We start from the raw sequence: 7,489 nt of genomic DNA, 5'->3' as shown, positions 1-7,489 counted from the left end.
AGATAATGACAACCATTCAGTTCACAGCACGGAGGGGAGAGGGAACCCATATGTGCTGATAAGAGTACTTCCTGCTGTGTGCGTGTGTGTGTGCATGTGTGTGTGTGTGTGTGTACGTGCGTGTTTGCGTGGGTGTGTGTGTGCACGCGTGTGTGTGTGTGTGTGTGTGTGTGTGTGTGCGCACAGGCGTATGTGTGTGCTCTATTATCCTGACCTTCACAGAGAGACTTATCTGTTGTGTGTGTGTGTGTGTGTGTGTGTGTGTGTGTGTGTACAGTCAGTCAGCCTGCCCTACGAGGGAGCCTTGAACACAGCCTTGTGTTGTTGACCTGGAGGCAGAGCCAGGGTCTGTGGTACAAACAGGCAAACAAGATGCAAACCACCCCTGTCCCTGGACGCGCTGTACAGGACACACATGCAAAACCTGGCCTTCCCAGGTACAGACACAGAGTCCATGTGTGTGTGAACACACTGATCCGGATCCTGGTCCTTGTGCATTAGAGTTAGCCATGCCACATAATAGATGCCATTTAGCTGACGCTTTTATCCAAAGCGACTTACATTGCAGTGAGTGCACACATTTCAGTATATATGGTCCCAGCTGCGCTCTACCAACTGAGCCACAGAGGACCACATGACTATGAGTGGAACAAATAGAGAAAAAAAAAAAAGCTCCCATGCAATGTCTCTGCAATGTCTCTGAATGTCTCTGCAATGTCTCTGAATGTCTCTGCAATGTCTCTGAATGTCTCTGAATGTCTCTGCAATGTCTCTGAATGTCTCTGCAATGTCTCTGAATGTCTCTGCAATGTCTCTGAATGTCTCTGAATGTCTCTGCAATGTCTCTGCAATGTCTCTGAATGTCTCTGCAATGTCTCTGAATGTCTCTGCAATGTCTCTGAATGTCTCTGCAATGTCTCTGCAATGTCTCTGCAATGTCTCTGCAATGTCTCTGAATGTCTCTGCAATGTCTCTGAATGTCTCTGAATGTCTCTGAATGTCTCTGCAATGTCTCTGCAATGTCTCTGAATGTCTCTGAATGTCTCTGAATGTCTCTGCAATGTCTCTGCAATGTCTCTGAATGTCTCTGAATGTCTCTGAATGTCTCTGCTGGCAGGTGGAACCAGGACGCAGGCCACGCCCCTCACACCACCACCTGCAACGCATGTATGCTCAGCCGATCTACGTGACACCTGTGTGTTTCGCTCAATCTCACCCCGCCACCTCCCCGTTCTCCTCCCCTCCACCTGTTCTCCACCTGTCCCACCTGCTCTGCTCCGTCTCTGCAGGAATCTACGAAGGGGGGTTCTGCCGTGCGCACAGCAGACGCCTCCAGGGCATCCTCCTCGCCAATGATTTATAATTATTTAAAATGATTCTAACTTATCGTGTACAGGCTCCAGACCCGTCTCACAGCCTCTAGCCTCATTGCCACTTAGCCTCACACAGCCTACAAAATACAGTCTTATTGTTCCATTTTGTAAGTTTGTTATTGCTATTTTGTTAATATTTTGCAAATTTTTTTGTCAATATTTGCTTTTTTTTTTTTATGTCCCATGCACCAACCTCACCAAGTCAACCTGCAGAGTCCTCCCCCATCAGAGTCCTCCCCCATCAGAGTCCTCCCCCACGTCAGACAACCAACCTCCGTCAAGATCCAGCGTACCCCTAAATCCTGTCTCCTACAGTAACACTCCTGTTCTGCTCTTCTCATTAAAGTATGTGTGTCTGACGACGACGACGATGATGATGATGATGACGACGATGATGATGATGATGCCTGACGAAGATCTCTGACCGAAAGGTTGCAGCACCTATTAAAACGTATTCCACTTCAGAGACAGACAGACAGAGTGTGTGTTTATTCTTTTTTTCCGACGCACCTGTCGATTAGAGAACACAGGTGAGGAAGTCGCCCTTATCTGTCAACACCATGTTGTGTTAGCACACTGAGATGACGCCGCGGCCTTCGTGGAAGGAGATGAAGCAAGGTCGCTCACGGGGGTGTGGGAACACGTCTCCGGTCGCTCGCCACGAGAGTGTGGTCCAACCAACCACATCCTCTGGCATCACACACTGTTTAGGTAGAATCGAGCCAGTGTCAGATGTAGAGAGAGTGACAGAGAGGGACAGAGAGAGAGAGAGAGACAGGGAGAGACAAACAGAGAGGGACAGAGAGAGAGACAGGGAGAGACAAACAGAGAGGGACAGAGAGAGAGACAGGGAGGGAGAGAGAGAGAGAGACAGGGAGGGAGAGAGAGAGAGAGAGAGAGAGAGGCAAGGAGAGAAGGAGAGAGCGAGGGAGAGAGAGAGAGACAGAGAGAAGACAGGCTACGGTTGCTACAGCTCAAATCTGTTGTAATGTTTACCAGCAGAAGTGCTGAGCTAGCGAGCTGACAGAAATATGTTGCGGTGAGCGGCACACCCTGGAGCTGACTTCCTCCTTACAATATGCCACAGCTAGTATCACTGTTATTACTGCTGAGAACTTGACATACTGACTGACACACACACAACACACACACAACACACACACACACACACACACACACACACACACACACTTTGGAGACGGTAAGACAGCAGTTGCTTTAGTTGTGTGTTGAGAGGGTAAGTGAGGTTCAGCCCCCAGACTAGCCTCAGGCCTCAGGCCTCATGGTGCAGCTCAGGCCTCAGGCCTCAGGCCTCATGGTGCAGCTCAGGCCTCATGGTGCAGCTCAGGCCTCAGGCCTCAGGCCTCATGGTGCAGCTCAGCTCCGTCTGCTGACTCTTCTAATCACTGTTCTCATCCCACAACGACACAAACTAAGCCTGGACAGGGTTGGTCTGGACAGGAAGTAATTAGGGAGTAATAAAAGATGTAATCAATAGAACAGTAGGATCCTTCCTCCTAGACTTTGATTGCTGTTTTTATGATATGGTTATGTTAGTTAGTTTTGCTTTTATTTCTTTTCTTTTTGTTGTTTCTTGTTGTATTTTTTATGATTATATTCTTGTCATTATTTTTTTTTTTTTTTTTTTTTATTATCTTTTATTTAATGCACTTTGAGATTATTCTTGTATTATGAAAAGCACTTTACATATGACCCTAATGTTGTTACAATAATACAGATGGAATTACAGAAGTTGAGGTTTCTTCTTCTATTAATAACAGCTTCAGAATGTGTCTGTTCCAGATGCTGCAGGTCCTGAACTCTGACTAGACAAACAACCTTCATGTCACAGCCGTCTCTGACACTGTGAGGTCACAAAGCCCTGAAAAACACCACGTTCTCTCAGGATGTCGAAACTCTCTCTGTCTCACACACACACACACACACACACACACACACACACACACACACACACACACACACACACACACACACACACACACACACACACACACACAAACACTGGAGGGAAGGATGGGGTTAGCTGGAAAAGGGGAAGAGTGTGGCGGGATAACCGACAAAGCTGCTACGTACACACACACACACACACACACACACACACACACACACACACACACACACACACACACAACCAGTGTTTGCATCAGCCAAAAGACAACTCGGTAAACCCTGTTGATAGAATTGTTTCTGAGGACAGGCATTGCTTGCGTACCTGAGCTGCCCCTGCAGGTGGCACAAGCCTGGTGTGACAGACTCTGACTGGCAGCTCAGCCGACAGGAACAATGTCCCACATGAGGCAGTCAAAATGGTAGAAGGTGACATGAGTCTAGGGTTGGGCCAGTGAGGACCGAGAAGTATGTCAGAGCTGTCAGTCGGTCTGTGTTAAGGCTGTCTGTCAGTCGGGCTGTGTTAAGGCTGTCTGTCAGTCGGTCTGTGTTAAGGCTGTCTGTCAGTCGGGCTGTGTTAAGGCTGTCTGTCAGTCGGTCTGTGTTAAGGCTGTCTGTCAGTCGGTCTGTGTTAAGGCTGTCTGTCAGTCGGGCTGTGTTAAGGCTGTCTGTCAGTCGGTCTGTGTTAAGGCTGTCTGTCAGTCGGTCTGTGTTAAGGCTGTCTGTCAGTCGGTCTGTGTTAAGGCTGTCTACGGTGATGAGTCAGTCAGGGTTATGGTCAATTAGATGCCAATTCAGGAAGTGGTTTAAATATACAGTAAACAATTGTGGGGGGAAAACCGTTTGACAACAAAAGCTTTTTGTATTGAAAATAAATGGTAAGTGTAACCCCAACCCTGATACTGGTGATTATGACTCAAGTTACAGACCCTATGATTCAACCGCTGACTCGTCACACAGCTCAGACGGACTGACAGCTCCATGCTCAGACCGCCTCTTTGATCACTGTAGTACTGTATCAGAAAAAAAATAATCCTAATAATAATAATAATAATCCTTCCTTCTTCTAGCATTGTGACAGCCAATGGCACCTGGTCCTGGCATAGATGTTTTCTTATGATGATGTATAGATGATTCACTTACTAAGACAAATGTACTTGTTGTGAGTCGCTTTGGATAAAAGCATCTTCTAAATGTAAAACATGTAAATGTGAATGTGATAATGGAGACTATTGTGTGCTAGCAGAGACTTCATGCTGTGAGGGTTTACACCTCAGAGACCTGACCTCACCTGGGAAGTTCAGTGGCAGAGGAGGCTGGTGGAGGTAGAAATCGGAGGACGGGCTCGTTGTAATGCATGGAGCGGTCTCAGGAATGATGACACACTGTCTCTACGATCACAGACGGGCATCATCCCCGTCATGACCGAGTCATCCAATCACCTGTCACACTGAGCTGAAAAGGACTTTGTTCGTACAGCCTGCCGTCCACACAGACTGACAGGAATGAAGGTAATGTCTTTCCTATCAGTGATGACTTCATCACCAGACGAATGCAGTCTGATGATGTCATCAGGGGATCCACAGCCAAGCTGCTGCTCTGTAGGGCTCCATGTCTGTCCTGGTCTACAGGGCCTTGGCTTTAGCTCAGCAGGAGCGACTGCAGGGGAGGCTGGTGGAGGTAGAAACCGGAGGACGGGCTCATTGCAACGCATGGAACGGAATGACGAATGTGCTTGTTACCATTCCTTATTCCGTTCCATGCATTACAATGAGCCCGTCCTCCGATTTCTACCTCCACCAGCCTCCCCTGCAGTAGGATATTCAGTGTCCTTGCTGGTCTATGGAGCTGTACTGTTCATTGATAAGCAACAAACGTCTTATCAAGTTGCTGCATCGAACCTCTGGCTGCTACGGGTGACAGGTCAGCTGACGCGGGGACACCGCTGTGACACTGTTGTAGTGTCGACGGAGAGCCAGTCGCTTAATCAATCTGTGTGAAGTTAAGGTTTGACCTATTTACAACCCAACAACAACATACACAGCCGCAGTGGTTGTATAAAGATAAACATGAGTTTGATCCTGACGGTGAAAACCAGTTACCTATGGAAATGTAAACAACCGTGGAAACCAGTTAGCCCAGCCTAAAACCGCCTGGAGGCGTCTCTGCATAGACCACATGACGAACTGAGACGGCAACAACAACTTCATCTGTGTTGAGCTATTGCACATGTAACTGTAATGTAACCCGTAACGCATTATAGCCATATGTCATTTTCCTAATGGGACCATATATAATTACAGATGTATGCACTCGCTGCAATGTAAGTCGCTTTGGATAAAGGCGTCAGCTAAATGGCATATATTATTATGTATTAATATTATATTAATGGCCTAATGATACATGAGGTTGTTATGACCATGTCATTGACATCTTTGAAGCCAGCAAACAAAACGTTATTGAGTGACTGGTTGAATTAAACAGTAGTTTGTGTGTTATTGTTATCACATAGACATTATGCATGACATGATTACACGTTGTCACGTCTGCACAGGCAGCAAGTGCATGTGAAACTTCAGATCTTTGAGTGGTGTTAAATGTCACGACATCATAAGATCGCAGGGAATCGAAGCGAAACCAGAAGAACGACTTCGTGTTGGTCCGGGGGCTCGAGGCTCCACACAAAGGAGAGGAGAGGAGAGGACGCGCAGGACGTCTCCAAGTACACGTGCTTATTGGAGACTACGAAAAGATTGAATTAATACGATTGTATCACTTAAATGACGGTGCTTTTTATGGTCTAAGTCATATAGGAAATCCTTAAGCAGTTTAGATTTGATTAAGCGGATACGCAGATGTATGCGGCAGATAGACTCGGGGTTTTCCGCTCTTGTGTTGACATTTTCCGCGTTGTGGCGCCGAATTTTCCCCCGACTTGGTTCGATCGAAAACAGTGAGCGAGGAAAGTCCCCTGTGGAGACGAGATACTAGGAGAAGGTTTCTGTCATACCCTGATCAGGGCTAGTAGATATACTCCGTTTAAGACTCCAAAGCGTATTAAAAGTTAAGTAAACAAGGACAACGTACGACTGAGCCTTTTAAAGATGTCAATTATGTAGCAACCCTAAAACATATACAACTATCTCCAAACCAATCATTTCAACAATTCTGAAATTGCCACTCTATCCCTCATTAACTCCGTAAATGTTTAGGATATCAAAATATCGTGTCCTACATCTCATAATAATGAAATGGTGACAGATAGCAAAAGAGATGGGGTTGTAATGTGTGTGTTATCTCAGATCTGTCATGTTCAGTTATTGTTACAAACAAGCTATCACAGTATACCTTATTTAGTCATGGCAACGGCCAACAATTATTATTTCAATCCCACTTATAAGGCTAATTGTATTATAACAATTAATATCCAATCACAAAATAATTGGCAAACCACTTAGCCAAACTACATAATAGTTTTGACTTACCAATAATAGCCAACGTCTTTTTTATAAATAGTCTGTATATTGGGGGATTTTCGTTATTTCCTGCTTGTAGGATGTGTTGCTGATCGGGCGACTCGCAGGCTGGTGTAGTAGTTCTTACTGACGGCACATGTTGCTTCCGTGTTCTGTGTCTCAGCGCAGTCAAATCCGTCCACGTTCCTCGTTCGGCATTGGTCTGCTGTGGACGGGACGACTGTAAACGAGGCGGAACGTTACCGTCAATCTGACTCACTTCCTCGCTCACGGCTATGAGCAACACGCTGACTGAGTTCTACTACGAGAGAACCGACTCAAACCCACCGGACCAAATATGGTGTGAGCCCCGGTCCGGGACGACGCTGTTCGACACCGTGTGCGTCTTTCATGTGTTCACTTCTATTGAAGTCAATCACCTCAATCTTTGACGTATAGCTTCTAATAATACTTCGTTTTTCCTTGTTTCATTCTACAATCACATTTCTGATTGAAAATAAATTAATTTGAAATTAATTTGTAATTAGCCAAATCGTTCTCTCTTTGTGAACACTTGGTATGCACCGTAGGCCTAGGCTACTGCTAAACCCTAACATGTTGTAAATACCGATGTGTATACGATGTGATTCAAACTTTAGAAAATTGGAATCTCAGTGGTAAGCGAGCAGGTTTATTTCTGAGTGCTTAGGTTGGACCCGATCACACCTCAGCTCGGTGATCTCATGGGATCCC

General features: G+C 46.0%; 1 protein-coding gene across 2 annotated transcripts in view; it reads right to left on the bottom strand.

Annotated features, from left to right (window-relative positions):
• Nucleotides 1–7,006, bottom strand: part of LOC310810585 (protein BTG3) — a 12,628-nt gene extending 5,622 nt beyond the window's left edge. For both annotated transcript variants that reach the window (XM_083678404.1, XM_083678405.1), the window contains exon 1: nt 6,767–7,006. The gene's annotated coding sequence lies outside the window, so the exon portion shown is untranslated. The remainder of the gene's footprint in view (nt 1–6,766) is intronic.
• Between the last annotated feature and the right edge of the window lie 483 nt (nt 7,007–7,489).

Source organism: Argentina silus (genome assembly GCF_951799395.1).
Source record: "Argentina silus genome assembly, chromosome: 10".
Classification (NCBI taxonomy): domain Eukaryota; kingdom Metazoa; phylum Chordata; class Actinopteri; order Argentiniformes; family Argentinidae; genus Argentina; species Argentina silus.
Note: the sequence above shows the minus strand (reverse complement) of the source record. Positions and strands in the feature narration are given on the sequence as shown.